This window comes from Artemia franciscana, unplaced genomic scaffold (genome assembly GCF_032884065.1).
Source record: "Artemia franciscana unplaced genomic scaffold, ASM3288406v1 PGA_scaffold_36, whole genome shotgun sequence".
NCBI lineage: Eukaryota > Metazoa > Arthropoda > Branchiopoda > Anostraca > Artemiidae > Artemia > Artemia franciscana.
This window is the reverse complement of record NW_027062672.1, coordinates 1,267,185-1,285,933: the sequence shown is the minus strand read 5'-3', so window position 1 is coordinate 1,285,933 and position 18,749 is coordinate 1,267,185. Positions and strand designations below refer to the sequence as shown.

The 18,749-nt window shown below is 36.1% G+C and overlaps 1 protein-coding gene across 5 annotated transcripts in view; it reads left to right on the top strand.

Annotated features, from left to right (window-relative positions):
• The window catches only part of LOC136041753 (lysosomal cholesterol signaling protein-like), a 154,713-nt gene that overhangs the window by 30,472 nt on the left and 105,492 nt on the right, over positions 1-18,749 (top strand). Inside the window, exon 1 of one of the 5 annotated variants that reach the window (XM_065726511.1) lies at positions 12,671-13,086. The exons of the other annotated variants lie outside the window; for them this stretch is intronic. The gene's annotated coding sequence lies outside the window, so the exon portion shown is untranslated. Of the gene's footprint in view, positions 1-12,670; positions 13,087-18,749 lie in introns of those variants that run through there. 5 annotated transcript variants of the gene reach the window in all.

The window sequence follows — 18,749 nt, the reverse complement described above, 5'->3', positions numbered from 1 at the left end:
GCTTTCTAGGTGGAGGGCCAGCCATACATTGTCATGGTGGCGTGAATATGCGTAGTCTTGGCTCAAAGAAACGTGGTATTTTCATCAATACCTTTTGGAAATAACCGACTGCAAAAATCTGTCTCTTTTTTCTGCGTTTGCATGTTTCATTTTCTTTTAATATAATTTTGCTACTATCAAAATTTAAATTAATGGATTGTAACAGGCAGGTGTATCTAATATAGCAGTAAAAACGAGTCATTTTCATTAAGACTTCCCAGAAATATCTCTTAATATGGCTAAAATTTATCTGTAATATCAACCCTCCAACCCTCCCCTCTCTTGAATTGGTTGCTAGGGTTTCGACCTTTCTTTAATTCATCGTTCTTTTTGTTTATATCTTATCCTTTATATTTTTTTTTCACGTTTTGTTTTTAGTTTGTTGCATTTTGACTGCTTTTTCTGTGTTTTAATAATGCCTTTAAATAGGTTTTATTGATCAAATTTTTCTGTACAATAAATGTTTGTTAAAAAATTAATATAACTTAACATGCAGATGCATATCTAATAGAGGAAAATCAATAGCGTTGGGATACTTGTACTTTCATTTGGGAAGGGTTGGAAACATGCGACTCATTTAATCGTCCTAGTATACAAGAACAAGGGATTCTCCTTGCGTGCAATAGGTCATCATGTAGAATATATTACCAGAACCAAAATATTATGAATAATATTCTGGTCAAGATGGTTAAGAATCATGTCTTTTCATTGGGGAAATTTCTAGTCTTATATTCGAATCTTAAGGCGGACGAAAAATCTTTAGATTATAAAGTTTCCCTGAAAATAAACGCCTTGAAATGAAATTAAATCCCGAAAAAAATCTCGTAAAGTATTATGTAACACCCGTGCGGGTACCGTCGTTATGAAGCATACCGCGTGTGCGCTGCCATTAAATCATTCCCTATAAATCTTGCAAGTCACGTGAGGTCACTCGCCCCCAATTAATCTATCAAGTCAAGAAAGTTTGCGTTACATCCCACGTATGTACCGTCATTACATAACACCCACGTTTGCCCCCTCAGTTACAACCTGTAATTCCCTACTTCACTAGAAGACTCTAACAAGTCCTGTCACGTAACAAGCCCCTTAGAAAGGAAAACACTTTGAAATAAAAATATATCTTAAAGTATTATGTAACATCCTTTGTGTGTGTCCTCCTCAGTTACAAGTAGAGATTCCCCACGGGCCCTGGAGAAACAATTCACGTGTGAATGCGTCATCCTTAACACTGGTAAACTTTCCTATTACGTAAGTACTAAAGAAATCATGACAAAAAATTTCTTGAAGAAAAATCTCTTAAAAACGTTTTGAAATGTCTTGAAACGTCTTGAAAAACATCTTGAAGAAAAATTTCTTAGGAAACGTCTTGTAATGTCTTGAAACGTCTGGTGAAAGCGTCTTGAAGAAAAATGTCTTAATAAAAGACTCCCTCACTTGACTAGTGGACTCTGACACGTCTTATTATGTAACAACCAAAATTAAACAAACCATATTATGTGACAACCAAAAGTAAACAAACCACATTACGTGACAACCAAAGAAATCCTGATTTGGCGGGGTCTCGAAGGTTTTTAAAATACCCAAGCCCTATGATGTAACATTCAGAGAAATCCAGATTTGGTGAAATTTCGCAGGGTTTTAAAACACTGTCTATGATGTGAAAACCTAACCCCATTGCATAACAACCAAAGTAAACCCTCCCTTTTACGTAATTAACACATGAATCTTTTAGAAAATATTCCTTATTACGTAAAATGCACCTGCATCTTTTAGAAAACACTTCCTATTACGTAAATTGCACCTGCATCTTTTAGAAAATATTTTCTATTATGTAATTAACACCGCACCTTGCCCTGAGGGAATCGCCGCTAAACCTTCTTTGTCATCTTAAGTCATTAAAGGAAGAAATGCGTAGTGGCTATGTGTGTGCTTAAGCCTTAAAAGCCTGCATTACTCACAGAGAGCCTTCTGGCTAGTTCAAAATACGCCACAACGTACCCTTAAAGGTTTAATTTAATAATGAGAGCTGTTCTTGAGATACTGCTTTGTCGTCTTTTTGAAAAAGATGTACTTTGTCATTAAGATTTTCAAAAAGATAACAAATCAAATTTTTGTCCCCATTAAGAATCGAATATAAGACCAGAGATTTCCCAAGTGACCAGACAGGAGCCTTAACCATCTGGACCAGCAAATTATTCATAATATTTTGATTCGGGTATAACATTCTATATGATAACCTATTGTACGCAATGAGAATCCCTTGTTTCCGTATACTAGAACAGTTAAATGACTCGCATGTTTCCAACCCTTTCAACATGAGAGCACTAGCATCCCCATGCTACTGATTTTTGCGCTATTAGATATGCACCTACATGTGAAGTGTGACTAGTTTTCTAACAAACTTTTTTTACACACACAAATTTTGATAATAAAAATATATTTACAAGCATTATTAAAACATAGAAAAAGAAGTTAAAACACACCAAATGAAAAAACAAAATGAGAAAAAATATAAGCAAAAAGAACGATGAACTAAAGAAAGGTGGGAACCCTAGAAACCCATTCCAGGGAGGGTAGGGATGGAGGTTTGATATTAGAGATAAATTTAAGCCATATTAAGAGGCATTTCTGTGAGGTTTTAATGAAAATGCCTTGTTTTTACTGCTCTTATAGATGCACCTCCCTGTTACAATCCATTAATTTAAATCTTGATAGTAACAAAATTATATTAAGAGGTCTGGATGAAAATGCTATATTTCTATTACTCTATTAGACGCACCTGCAAGAAAAAGAGACAATTTTTTGCATTCGTTTATTTCCGAAAGGTTTTAATTAAGGCCACGTTTTTTTTAGCCAAGACTATGCATATTTCACGCCACCGAGTACAATAAATGGCTAGCTCCCTTAGCTATCAATTCCAGAGGGGTTGGCTTGCTATTAGAGATAAATTTAAACAATATTAAAAGGTATTTCTGGGAGGTCTTAATAATAATGTCTCGTTTTTGTTACTCTTTTAGATGCGCCTGCCTATTACATTCCATTAATTTGAATCTTGATAGTAACAAAATCACATTAAAAAACTTTTTCTGCAAAACAAGTTTTCCAAAGAAAAGTAAAGAGCTCCATAAAGCCAAAAATAAGTAAAACTAAGGCTAAATACTTTTCAAGTGTAAACTACCATAAATCACCATCAGAAAATAAATGAAACTCAAAATGAACAGAAATTAGAATAAATAACTGAGTCAAACTCAAAACCAGAAACAATTAACATGAGTAGGGCTGACAACCCCCATTCCTTCTCAAGACCAGAACATACTTAGCACTTTACTGAAAACAAAATACATTTTTGATTTTTCACTTTTATTACTTTAATGAATAAAAAATCATCAAACATTTAGGGAATAAACATCAGTATATGTATATTAAAATGACAATCCACGGTAATTTGTATTTGTGTTTTTTTCAGTAAAGTGCAAATTTGCAAGAAGGCATGGCAGTTGTAGGTCTCCAAAAATGTGAATTCTGTATTTTTGCCAGAAGAAAGGTCATGGATGTGTGTTTATTTTTTTCTCTCTAGGAGTGATTGTATCGAACCATTAGTCATAGAATATCGTAAGGAGGCTCATTCCAATGGAAATTTATACTTCTATTGCCCTTTTTAAGTACCAACAAGATTCTGGGGCAGCTAGCCCCCTACCACGCCTTCCCCTCAAATACTCCAATCAAAATTTTGAAACAGCTATTTTCATCAGCATAGTTGGAAGGGTCAATCCTGTGGGGATAATATACTCCCCCCACAGCCTCCGAGGAAAGGGTACTAAGTTATGACGTTTGCCCATTGTTTAATTATAGTATTTGTTATTGGGAAGTATTCAGACATTTTTCAGGGGGAGAGATTTTCTACTTCCCTGGGTTTCCACGGGAGAGTTTTCCGAGGGAGGGAAGTTTCCGAAATTTAATTTTCCAAGAAAAATCTTCAACTTTGGTAATTTGACAGAATTCCTATACAAAATTATTTTAGTTTTCTTAATTTCCAATTCTCGGTTCAATTTTACATGGGGAGACGTTCCAAGGAGGTTATTCCATAAATAAATAAAAAATTCAGGCGGAACCGTTCTCAAGGAATTGTACTGGGGGAACTTTCTGCAAGGATGGAATTGTCTAAAGGGAATGTTCCGGGGTGGAGGGATATTTTACATGGGAAGAATTAGTCATGGAGGAGTTTACCGTGAGGGGAGGGAATTTTAAGTGGAGGAGAGCCCGATTTCCGGAATTAATAGATAACGACCAGAGTTAAATTGAAAAATCCTAGTTATTTTAAACTGAAAGTAAGGAGCAACATCGAAACTTAAAACAAGCAGAAATAATTTACTCCACCTCCCCCTCATCCGTACTTTGCTCTTTACGCTAAAGTACGATTGATTGCCCCAGTTTTATAAGAACGATTCCTGAAACACGAGGGCCATTTAGTTAGAACAAGAAGCTTTTAGTTAGAATAAAAGTACTAAATAACTTTGGCTTGAAAAGTGATATATTGAGGGGGAAGTAACCCCCTTAAATGCGAAACAATCTCTGTTTGTTTTAATTTTTAATGTTGCTCCTTAATTTCTGTTGAAAAAAACTTGTTTATTTATTTAATCAATTTAGAATCCGCGTCACTCACTTAAAACAATCTGTATAATCTATGACAATATACGTTCTTTCGTTTGCTGTGTATTGTTGTGAAATTATTTATGAAATGTTGCAAAATAATTTTGTACGCGAATAAAATTACAATCGAATAACCGGATCTGAGACGCCACATGAGTTTATTGACGATAAAAAAAAAAAAAAAAAAAAAAAAAAAAAAAAAAAAAAAAAAAAAAAAAAAAAAAAAAACTATTACAAGGATAACAAGTCCATAGTCCAGTTGCACTGGTAGTCTACGCTCAAGACTTCGATTATATTTATTTGCATCTCTTTGCAAACTTGTTGGGTGTACTCCATTTCTTAAAACTTCTCTAGCCTTTTTCAATGACAAAGATGAATATTGGGAAACTTGAAATCCAGTAACATAAATATGGTATAACATTTTGATACTTCCAGATATCGCTTCCTCATCGGAAAGGTAGACGTTGCTCGGACATATTCAGGCATACTTAAGTCTAACTCACATGCATGCTTTGTCAGACGTTAAAAAAAAACTAACAAGCCTTTTCAGATAAAAGTAAATAGCGACACTAAAACTTTTAAAAAAGAGCGTTTTCCGTATATGAGGAGGCCTGCCCCTTCCTCAACTACTCACTGAAGTTCAATAGTACTTGAAAACATCTTATTCCAATTTAACAGCTCATGTGTTTCCTCAGTAGTTCTTAAAGAATTGGGACAAAACGTCAAACTTCAACGTGAAGAGTTAAGGATTGAGAAGGGGATAGCCTCCTCACATTAGGAATATTTCTTTTTTATAGGTTTTAGTGCTGCTCTTTACTTTTACCTCATTAACAGCATGCGCAAGTCTGCCTAAATGTGAGGAGGGCTAGCCCCCTCCCCCCACAAGAACTACTCTTAACTTAAGATTTAACTAAGGTGGTTTGTGATTGGAGACTTTTTACACAGTGCCTTTATGGCTCTCATTTAGATTGAATCTTATTCCATAGCTTTAACCAAGATCACACCCTTATTTGTGGTAAATTATACAAATGTGCTAAGCTGAAAGATATTGGTAAGCAACTCTAAAATTACATTTTACAAATTAGGAAATTGGCATTAGCAACTTTGTTGTTCCTGATATCGTAACTAAAACTTCGTTTTTTGAGAGTTTTGTTTTCTATTGAAATTGAAACATAGAAATTGATGGCTAGTTAAGCACACATGCAAACGGGCTTTACAGAGAAGAGTGAACGCTTAGGAAACTGTTATTTGGTATCATTTTCGTTTTTATGTTACTTGGTATTAACCAAGTGACATATAGCAATCGCAAATTCTGTCGGTCTGTCTGTCGGTCCCGGTTTTGCTACTTTAGGCACTTCCAGGTAAGTTAGGACGGTGAAATTTGGCAGGCGTATCAGGAACCGGACCAGATTAAATTAGAAATAGTCGTTTTCTCAATTTGACCATCTGGGAGGGAGTGGGGGGTCGGCTGCTTCGAAATTTTTTTAAAAAATGATGTATTTTTAACTTACGAACGGTTGATCAGATCTTAATGTAATCTGATGATTGGAAGGATATCGTGTCTCAGAGCTGTTATTTGAAATCCTGACCGGATCTGGTGGTGATTGGGGAGGAGGAATCCTAAAATCTTGGAAAACACTTAGAGTGGAGGGATCGGAATGAAACTTGGTGGGAAAAATAAGCACAAGTGCTAGATACATGATTGACATAACCGGAACGGATCCGCTCTCTTTGGGGTAGTTGGGAGGGGGGGGGGTTAATTCTGAAAAATTAGAAAAAAATGAGGTACTTTTAACTTACGAACGAGTGATCGGATCTCAATGAAATTTGATATTTAAAAGGATGTCGTGTCTCAAAGCTCTTATTTTAAATCCCGACCGGATCTGGTGACATTGGGGGGGGACCTAAAATCATGGAAAACGCTTAGATTGGAGGGATCAGGATGAAACTTGGTGTTGGAAAAATAAGCAGAAGTCTTAGATACGTGATTGACATAATTAGAACGGATTTGCTCGATTGGGGGGGGGAGGAGGGTTAATTCTGAAAAATTAGAAAAAATGACGTATTTTTAACTTACGAAGGAGTGATCGGATCGTCATGAAACATCATATTTTTGAAGAACCTCATAACTCAGATCTCTTATTTTAAGTCTCAACCGGATCCAGCGTCATAGAAAATACGTAAAGCGGAGACATCAGGATGAAACTGGATGAGAAGAATAAAAACAAGTCTGAGATACGTAATGACTTACCCGGGCCGGATCTGCTCTCTTTGGTATAGTTGGAGGGAGGGGGTAATTCGGAAAAATGAGGTATTTGAAACTTACGCACGGGTGACCAGATCTTAATGAAATTTGATATTTAGAAGGATCTTGTGCATTAAAGCTCTTATTTCAAATTCCGACCCTGTGACACTGGGGAGAGTTGGAGGGGGAAACCGGAATTCTTGGAAAACGTGAAAATTGGGGTATTTTTATCTTAAGAATAGGTGATCGGATCTTAATGAAACTTGATATATAGAAGGATCTTATGTCTCAGATGCTTCTTTTTTCACTCGAATTGGATCCGGGGACATAGGGGGTTGGAGGAGGGAAACAGAAATCTTGGAAAACGCTTAGAGTGGAAAGATCGGGATGAAACTTATGGGAAGAATAAGCACAAGTTCTAGATACGTGATTGACATAATTGGAACGGATCTGTTTTCTTTGGAGGAGCTGGGGGTGGTAATTTGGAAAAATTAGAAAAATTGAGCTATTTTTAACTTCAGAATAGGTGACCGGATCTTAATGAAATTTGATATTTAGAAGGAATCCATGTCTCAGAGCTCTTATCTCAAATCCCAACCAGATCTGTTGACATTGGGGGGAATTGGAGGGGGAAATCGGAAATCTTGGAAAACGCTTAGAGTGGAGGAATCGGGATGAAGCTTGGTGGACAGAATATGCAAATGTCCTAGATACTTGATCGACGTAACCGTACTGGATTCGCTCTGTTTGGGGGAGTTGGGGGGAGGGGTTCAGTGATTTGGCGAGTTTTGTGCTTCTGGACGTGCCAGGACGATGAAAATCGGTAGGCGTGTCAGGGAGCTGCACAAATTGACTTGATAAAGTCGTTTTCCCAGATCCGACCATCTGGGGGACTAAAGGGAGAGAAGTGTGTGATCGGATCTTAATGAATTTTGATATTTAGAAGGACATCGTGACTCAGAGCTCTTATTTTAAATCCCGATCGGCATTAAGCCTCTGATTTTTCTTTTAAATCAATCTATTGATTCTTAGAATTTTGTTAGAGCTCATACCATATGAGCTCTTGGCTCTTAGCTCTTCTTGCCTTGTCGCAAGTGCCATATGAGCTCTTGGCTCTTGTTCTTAGGGGAAGGACAAGAATCATGAATAGCTGTGTGTGTTTCGTTGTCAAGGGGACGTATCCGAAATGCTTTAGGAACGGTTGATGGTATTAGGCTGAAACTTTCAGCGTGTGTTGAAGAGACCAAAGATGCTATGCGCTTACTGCTACTAATGCTGCTACAACTATTGCTATTACTCAAGCTAAAAATATTAAAGTGAAGCTATAAAGGAATATTTAGGTGGATGTTGAACAGAATCAAAACGAACTATGAGCTTTCTAAATGCTACCACTACTACTTCATTCTAAATGCTCTATATGCTCGTAACACTACTAGTTTTACGGAAAAGAGTGAACGAGTAGGAAACAGTTCTTTGTCTTCTTTTTCATTTTTCTTAGGGGGAGGACAAGAATCAGAAATAGGGTTCTCTTTGTAGAAGAATGGGGGTATGCCTGCAAAAAATTGATTCGATCTCTGGCATGTAATTTCTTCTTTTTGGAAGTATGTATTAGGGACTTTGAATTTTTTTTGAAAGCATGGTCCCCTGCCCTCTTCAGATCGTTTTGCTATATCTTGCTATTTCTTTGCTATAGTTGCGAAATTAATGAAACGGAGGCTTTAATCAGAAATGTGTTGACATTGTAATGTTTTGGGCGTTTCTTCTTCTAAGTGGAATAGAGAAACTTTCCAAGTTCGAACTTAAACACAAAAGATAGGCATGGAAAACAGATCGAAGAGCTCGAACGAAGAAGAAATAATGCCCTTTGTAGGAAATCTGGTGGGGACATCTTGACTAAAAATATTAAATGAACAAACAAATTTTAAAGAAGTTCCAGGAAAATTTTCAGAGGCGTGGAAGTTCTGCTGTATTCTCGGCTTTAGAATTTTCTTGTTCCTCTAACTCGTCCCTAAGAAAATTCAAACGTCTTAAATGGAGTTTTGAATAAAGAAAAATACTTTCTGTAGCATCAGTTTGACCGGTATCATTCAAGAGAAAAAAAACCTGTGTAACCACAACTAAAAAATAAAATGAAAAACAATCGCTTGTTCTGAGCCCAGCGCTAGAGTGGAAGTTGTCAAAATCTGCTAGTCCCCTGAATCTTTTGTTTAATTTTTTTGTCCCTCAGATGCTTTTATGCAAAGGGAGGAGGTTGAAGCGGTCAAAAGGGTCTATTTTCTGGTCTAAATTGCTGCTCTTATGTCTAGAAATCTTATCTGAAAGTTTTCACTTCTGAAATAATCGTCAAAGACAAGGATGGTTGAAAGGCCCTAAAATAACAAAGGTTTTCAAAATTTTAATATTTCGTCAAAGATTTTCTAATTATCGTGAAGACTCTAGTCCTTTGGACAATATTTAAGGGGAATTCGCCATCAATTTGTACGGGTGTGCTTCTTGGGTTAAACTTTAAGATATCCAGAAATTAATGGCTGAAATTCAGGGTCACTCAAAATTTATCTAGTAATGGTCGTATAAAATTGGAAGTCTATGTCAAAGTGGCATATTCTCTCTCTTGTTTTGAAAACGATTTAAAAAAAAAGAAGACATAATATATGACCTGTATTTAAAGTATTTAATTTAAAGAAATCGTGATCATGAGGCCACAACTCACTTCTGTTGTTGATGTTTGTTTTTAATTACTTTGGCAAATAAAAGGATAAAACGTTACGGTACTTTTATTAACAATGTTCATTGAAAATTCTTTAGTAAACTCTATCTCGCAAGTAATCATCAGATTATGTTTTAACAGAATAAAACGATGGAAATTATTAAACCATAGTGACTATTTTCTTACTTCTTGCCCCTGGCATGTATTTTGTAGGTATATATAATTTTTGACAACAGCAGACGTGGTTATGACCTTCAAATATGCACGAATGGGGAAGGGGCTCAGAGATCAGCTCTAAAATATGATTTTTACTAGTTTTTCATACTATTTTATAATTTTTTGCTGCTTGTTTTGGTCACCCTTATAAATTTGGGCCCCAAAAAAAATTATTTTATATTAAGCTTTTCATTAGTCAGAGCATTGAACCCTAATCTGGTTTTCTTTTTTAAAGCGAATCGCACGTTTTGTTTAGACACTCATAATCGTTGGCTTTTTAGGCTATTTTTGCTTGAAAAATCTTATAAATCACGATTTGCTCAGGGGGGTTGCCCCCTCAGCATAAATTTCCTTAAACTAAAAAGTAGAAACAATGGAAACATCGAAACTCTTGGAAATTTACTATTGTAATCAACTCCACCCCCACTCTATTACCGAGTAACAATTTCTGCCAAGAATCTAAAATAGTTTTAATCTTAAAACATAGCTTGACATCCATTTAGTAAGCTATCGTTCACCATACTGACCAGCAGGTTTGCCACCACGGTCAGTTCTCAAAGTGATACAATTGCCCAAATCGGTGTGCTACACAACGATTTTCGGTGCTATAGTCAAAAATTGACTGTAATAGTACTAAAATAGTGCTTAAAAAGCACTTTCGTGCTACAGGTGGGAGCCCTGAGCACGTGCTACAGTGCTACGCGTAATGAAATAGTTCTAAAATATAACTTTCGTAATACAGGTGGCAACCCTGATGACGAGCATTTCAAATGCAATATTGTGACCATAAGAAAGGCGGGTACAAAGAGAGTAGTTTGCATGTTCTCCTTCACTCACTGTTAGAAAAACAAACGGTACTTGTGACTTATAGCCACCACACGCAAGTTCTGTCGAGAAGTGAAGATTGGTTAATACTAATGAAATAAAACAAAATATGGTGAAAATATAATACCTTATCAACAAAATTATGAAAATTATAACAGAGAGTTATGGAAGGGGGCCCCCCAGACCGCATTACATTAAATGCATAACCTAAACTAACCTAATCTAACCAAAATACCAGCTAAATATTTAATTAGAATATAGCTACAATGTAGTTTTCCACCGAGCCGAAGCTAACATCGTCTGGTATAAAGAACATGAAAACCGGTTATTGTCTCAAGTTCGCGATGCAAGATCTTGAGTATAGTGGCCATAAGACAAAAGTACCAAACAACCTAATCAAAAACTCAAACTCAGTAAAGCTTGGAAAAATACTGCTTCTCTAAAAAATAAACCTTTTCTTCAAACCCTTGCTCCGCCTTGAAATTATTTTTGCAGGCATACTCTTTCTGACCCTTCACGACGGAAATATTTTCACTCGTGCCATTTGCATAGATTTAAGCACCCTTAACCTTTTTTGGACGTTTGGCCCTGCCCAGAAAGGTGAATTATATTAGCCTTTGACCTTGTTAAACATTATATTAAATACCAAACCTAACCAAAATACCAACTGTGTATATAAAATGTTTGATTAAAATATACCTACATTATAGTTTATTTCTATCAGGCTAAGCTGCTTATCACAGAGTCCATATGACCACAAAGAGAAACCGGTTCTACTCAGATCAAGAACTTGAGTGGGGTGGCTGTAACACATATATACCGGAATTTATTCTGGTACACTTCCTTGTTAGCTAGTAGGCCTACACATCCGAAAATTTCTGTCTCGAAAAAGAGACAATTACCGGTTTTCACGATCTTTATACCAGACAATTAGCTTCGGCTCGGTGGGAAATTACATTTTAGCTGTATTTTAATTAAATATTTAATTGGTATTTTGATTAGATTAGGTTGGGTTAGCTTACGTATTTAACACAATGCCGTGTGGGAAATTATATTGTTTGCTGTAGTTTCCACAATTTTGTAGCTAAACTGTTAATTTGTATTTTCATCATATTTGGGTATAGTTCATTATGAATAACCTACCTCCAATTCTTGAGTGTGTACGAGCTAACAAGGAAGTACCTTTATTCTTACGTATTTATTTCATTTATCTACTTTACTAATAGCTATAAATCAATGATTAAACAGCTTAAGTTTGCTATGAAAAAACGTGCCATCGGCAGGAGTCAATGTTTACATAACTTTTCCGTTTATATTAATTGACCACAATTTGTAAATAATTGAATATAAGGGAAACTTGTACGGTATATTATACGGTACACCTGGCCAATTAAAATGTGTGGTAAGATCCAGTTTGATGGTTCAATCTAAAGAAAACCTAAAACATACTCTCTCCTGAGCAAGCAACGGATAATTTAGAAATTTTGTTTTTCCTGGACAGTTTGATCAATTTATGGGCGTTATTAATAATAGAAAAAACAATTTTCGTCTTAAGGAAGTAAGTATTGAAGGTAAGTGAAACTTAAATAAACAAAAAAAAAATATTTTGCAGATTGCGCAACATAGAACTAAAAACTAGCGCTAACAAACAGATTCATGGCAATTTTCAATTTGTAGAATTCTAAAACCAAGCACTTCACTGAAAACGTAAAGTTGAAGTATCTAACAGCTATGAATTCCAAACAATTAATTATCAAAATTAGTAGTATTTTTTTCATTAAGTAACCGTCACCATCGAGAAAAACTGTCACCATTTTCATCACAGCTGGTTTGTTAAGAAAATCTTTCCCCTTAGCTTTCATACCATCAAACATCCAGAAGGGATTTGGAAGGTATCTCCCATTTCAATTCAGATTGTTTTTATAATGGAGATCTGTGCTCTTAAATACAGACCAATCAAATGTTTTTTAGCCCATGAAGAAGGTGGTAGATTGCCTGGCTCATCAAAGGTTCTGACTCCAACCCTATCCCAACCGGGACTGCCATCTTCTCACCCAATGCTTTCAGTAAGCCCTGTGGTTTTGCAGCCACTGTGAAATAGGATAGTCATACCTGAACAAGTGCAACCACAACCCAGCACCACCAAGAAAACAAAATGCTTCAATGAACAAAGGAGGGCAGAACGAAAGTGCTTACTGATACATCAGTTAACGCCAAGACTGAAGCTGCCTTTGCTACAAGAAAGGCAAAGAAGAGATGGAAAAGAAAAAATTGAATTTACAAAAACAAGAAAAATAAAGAAGCCGGCTGTGAAGAGATTTGGTGAGAAGACAGCACTGAGGGAAAGTAAAACTGAAAAGGTTCAGACAATGACTGTTGATGACAACTCAGACAGTTCTCTTGGGTAAGATATTGAAAAGGAATGTGAACTTAGTTTCGATTTGGCTTGTAGTTCACAGCTTTGTAAAAGTCATTTATGATGGCCATTAGGGAGAAGGTAGAACCTACTGCAGAGGTCAGTGTGACGACTATGAGTGGCGGGTAAGGTAATGTGCGAAAGTGGCTGGAATAGCCAGATCATATCTACTACATGAAAGAGGATTTAGGGTAAAAAAAAAACAGCACTTGAACAGTGTGTGATCTTGGACAAATGTTTTGACTAAAATGTATATTCACTATGCAAGGAGTCAAGCCTATTTAAATATGATTACTCTTTTTCACAACACATGGCAATGACTAAATCTTTCCATGATTGAGATACTTCAATTTTAAGATCCTATGTTCAGGATTGGGCAGTAGCCTATTTTCCAAGATTAGAGTCAAGCTAAAAACATGCAATTACAATTTTAGGTCTCTACTATTAACTGTCTGTGCATTTGAAATAGTTACCACTGGATATGGGTAAGAAATTCAAACTAATGTCCAGGGACGGAAAAAGGGCGATTGGAACGATTGGGCCTAATTTGGCCACATTCCAGTAAGCGTTGCTTCTGGAGAGAGATCATTTTGTAGGCTAAAACCAATAAAAAAACTGTGTTATATCAACAATAAATCAGGATAGACTAAATAGTCTAGCAATCATGTTGACTGAAAGTGAAGACACAAGGAAAATAGATTTTAAAACTGTTTTAGAAGCATTTACAGCAAATATGTAAAGTCATGTGCCCATTTTCGGTGATGTAAATTTCAAAGGGCATTTTCAGTAGTTTCCTAATATATAGGGGACACAAACGTAAATTAACGTTAGCACAAAATGAGTACAAAAAAGAACAGAAGAAGACAAAACCGAAAGCTCAAAGTGAACAACCTAGACCGTCAAAAGTGACACGATCCATCCAAGCAACTAAGGCAAAAGGCACTGAAAAAATATCTGAAGCAAGGATAAACGAAAATAAAGATCAAAGAGGTATTTAGTTAAAATATTAGTGAAACCGACAATTAGAACATGTCAAAAACGAAATTGAAGACTATAGAAATATGCAGTTAAAAGATAAGTGGCAGCGAGAATCGCAACAACTCAAAAACAAAAAAAATATGCGGTTATAAGACATGCGACAATGAGGATCAGAGCAAACCAAAATGAAAATAGTAACCAGAGAAATGTGAGGCTAGAACGTTAGAAGATAGACGACCGTGAGAATAAAGAAACATGCAGTTACAAGATAATCAGCAGCGAGAATTACAAACAACAACAGGAATCAGAGCGTGCCAAAGATGAAAGTAAAGAACAAAGAATTGTAGGGTTAGCAGACACGTTAAAGCAAGTATCAAGAGTGTCAAAAATGACGGCGAAGAACAAAGAACTGTGCTGTGGAAGGATAGTGAGAATCAGAACGATCTGAAATGAAAGAGCAGAAGAAAAAGGCACTTGTATACATAATGGTATACACTCGAGAACAAACCGGTTTTATTTGTCTGTATTAAAAGATAATTAGCTTACACTTAGTGTAAAACAAGAGACGAGTGACAGAAAACATTGGACTTATATAATTCGGGCTACATATTTGCACATTGGGGGAGGGGGGCAGGATAAAGTATTTGGACAGTGTGAAGTTAAAAAACAATTCTTACCTCATAATATGCAGAATAATTTTAGCTAACACATTTTTCATGCAGACGCGCTATACTTAACCCCCCCCCCTAACGTGCGGATATGTAGCCCGAATTTCTTTATAATTTTTATATTTTCATTATTTTTGGTATATCATATTAGGATTGACCTAACTTCACTTCTCGATTGCACCGTTATGTACAAAACGACCGAAAAAAATATTATGTTTGTAGATCACCACCATCACAATCTTCGATGCCAACAAATTGTGGAATAAAACCCAGTAAAAACCGATAAAGATGTCGTAAACTCCGCAAGTGGTATTTACATGTCATTTGGACCCTTTAACTCTGTAAATATTCACTGTGGAGTCCTCCGTTATCCCACAGGAAAAGTAGTCAACAAAGATGATGTGCTTTGGGGCTGCTGCCTGCTTGGTCGAATCGCATTCCAGCATCAACAATTTCCAAACGAACTTGTTCGGCTTGTTATAGGACATCCCCTGCTCTCTAAATAATTCCACAAATAAATATAAAACTAGAACTCATGTTTTGCTTTAGCAAAAGATCAACTCAAAGTAAGTGATGATCGAACAAAAAATAGACGTAATTTTGTCAGCTGCAAAATAGCTGGACAAATTTATCACAAAATCAATTTAGCGGCACAACCATCACGTATCTCGGAAGTTGATTTTGAACCATATTATTGAGATTGGGATTAAGGAGACCTGCATTTATAGTTTCCTTTCCATTCATTTCTGTCGATGTCTGAAATAGGTTCCGGTCCTATAGTTAGACACCTCCTAGTCTGCTCCTAGTTATTACGCTTCCAATGGTTTTATGACAAATAAGGAAACATTTGTCCTCGATGTTAAATTTGGAATTTAACAGTTAGGAACTTGAGAATTTTCAGAGCCTGCCGTTTCAAGTAATGCTTCTATGTCACGGAATCAAAACCTCAGTATTTATAAACACCTGCCTATGGCAAGGACTCAAGAAATATTGATTCTCTGCTATACCAAGGTGTCTGGAAATAGAGAGGTCCTTAAATCTCAAGTTCCTACCTGGAATTTAATCTGGTGTCTGTTTGAAAGACAATTGTCTATTCAATGGATGCGCTACAAGAACTACTGCTGAATAAAAACTCACTCTGGAAGCACAAGGAATTCTTGCAAACTATTTGTGTGCACTTGTTAGTTTAATTTTGAAGACCGCACTTGATTTCTAAGCAGGGAAATCAAAGTCCTTAATCACACGGGGAAATAAAAGCTCCAACATTGCGGTTGACACAATAAAGATTAGGCTTTAATTCATCCAGTCGGCGGAACGCCGCCACCTCGACCGTTGGCGGCATGCCGGCAGCTTACAACACCTCGGCGGAGTCAAACCGGTCTCTTGTCGTCTGCGTTCGGGGGTACTATCCAACTTTGGAAGTGCCGATTAGACCAGGTAACACCCCCTAAAATTCAGCTAATTGGCGCCCATGTTGATAACCTGCAGTAAAAAAATTATAATTCTCTAAAAAATCTCAAGGAAGCTCAATTTTAAGTCAAGTGCTACTTTTTGGAATTCCATAGATATTGGAAAATATCACAATGTAGTTCGTTTCGGCTAGTTGTTGCGTAACCTGCGAAGCAAGAAATTTTGTTCGATTAAGTTTCAATTTCCCTCTTTACTTCCTTGCGAAACACTTGTTTTTTAGTAAATATTTGATTGTTTTATTTATTTTCTTTTAAAATATATTTTGAATCTTAAAAAAGATCTTTGTTTTTTTAATGAAACTCAAGAACTTAAAGTGTTTATATGGTAAAGCAGGAAATTAAATATGAATTATTAATTACTAATATTTATAATAAATATTAATTTGTTAATTAAATATGAAAACACACCCATTTCCACATTTTTTACATAAATAAAGAGTCCAATGGGTATGTTGGCATCTTTGAGAACTTGCATATAAAAAATGTTTTCATGATGGTGAAAATAAATAGATGATATTTTCTTTCATTAGGAAGGTTTTTTCAAAACATAATTTTTAGTTTTCACTTACAAAAGAGGCTGGGAGGGTAAATGATCAAGAGGGTGGAGGGGTTGGTTGTTGATCTCCACATACAGATTTTTCACCACGTAGATTGCAATGGTAACCTTGTTGCACTCCCCAGCCTCTCCACTCTAGAAAATGCACCAAAAAAGGATCATATTGGATGCCATATAGAATTTTACTATTTAGTTTTAAGACGCACCAATAAGATGATCAAAGATTAGCAGCTTTTTTATGGATTTTGAATGAGCTATTAAACATCTCTCTCTGATCTTGCAGTAGCCTGCTAGCCCTGGCATAAAAAAATAGATATTAGAGGATCAATATTAGAAGATCAATGCTAACCATGGAAAATCAATTGGCAAACTTAGATTTTTTTCTTCCTCTTCATCTTGAGCCTCTTTCGGCAAAAGAATTCATGTTTTGGGACACAAATTAGCAGAAAACCCACTTTGCTTTTTTTCAATCAATTATTCAATTTATTCAATCAATGGATTTACAGTCAAAAACACTTAAGTCTCCCCCGTAAAGCTCTATGGCTGGGAAAAAAAACAGGGAGAAACAAAAATGAAAAAAATACATAAAGAAAAACATTTGCAAGGATTTTCAAACTTAAGAGACTCTACAGAAGAGAAAAAAAAATATAAAAGCATCCACAAACCAGAAACTGGGCAAATGAGTAGCATGAATTAAAGTTCTTTTGAATGCTACTCAAAGAAGGGCCCTTGACATCACGATTTCCGATCAAATGAACACTCTCCTAATACTCTACAACTTCTGGTTCGGTAAGATTAGTATTGGGGGGGGGGGAAAGAAGACGCATCAGTGTTGACAATAAATAAAGATTTTCCTTGTTGTTCAAGGTGGGGGACTGCAATTTCCCTGAATAGGATTTTCAACCATGGTCATTGTGCGATCTGCCGCCATTTACAAGCGGGTATTAGCTCCGAAGTCCCCATTAACTTGTTTCCGAAACAAACTTTTATCATTAAGAATAACCGGAATAATAGTTATCATTTCTGAATCAGCTATAAATGACAAATTTCTCAAATATTTTTTTTTTCAAAACGTGTTTTTGTTAGTATGGGTAGTAGTTCAGTCTTTAATAGGTTCCAACTGTCTCTGTAACGAGGACTCTCAAGCTGGTTAGTGAAACCGCCTTAGCTTTCCATTCGATATCTTCGAGTAGCAAAAGACTTTCATATCGGTATTCCTGAGATTAAATAAAAGAAAATAAATTTTTACAACTGAAAGTAAAGAGTAGCATTAAAACTTAAAACGAATTCAATATATGAGCGGGACTGCTCCATCCTCAACCCTCTCTCTTTTTGCTAGGGTCTAAAAGTTCTTTACAAATACTTCTCTTTCAAATTCAAAGGTTCTTTGTTTGTCATGGAAAATTCTTCTCTGAACCCCCTCCCCACAGGAAATCCCCTCCCTACCAAAAAAATCCAAATGTTTCCCAATAACAAATGCTATAGGTAAAGGATAGACAAATTGTGTACCTTACAGAGGTTTTTCCAGGGGCTATTAGGGGCTATTTCATCCTCAAAGCCATTGTTATTAGACTTTTCAACTATGTTGAATCAAATGGCTCTCTCAAGATTTCTCTCCAGATGTCCTTAGGAAAAAAGGGGCGCGTAAGGGGACCTAGTTGCCCTTCTTTTTGGTCACTTAAACGGAACACTAGAACTTCTCATTTCCGTTCGAACAAGCCCTTCCCCGATCTTTTAGGGCTATTGGTTCGACACGATCACTCCTGGGAAAGAAAAAATAAACAAACAAAAAAACAACAAATAAACTCGCAGCTGTTATCTTTCTTCTGGCAAAAAAAAATATACAAAATTTCCAATTTTCGTACACCTCTACAGCAGGGTTCTCTAACATGCTGAATCTGACGGTGCGATATAATTTAGATCACTTGACTTTTGGGAGTTTTCCCCCCTATTTTATAAATCAGATACATTTTCTCAGAC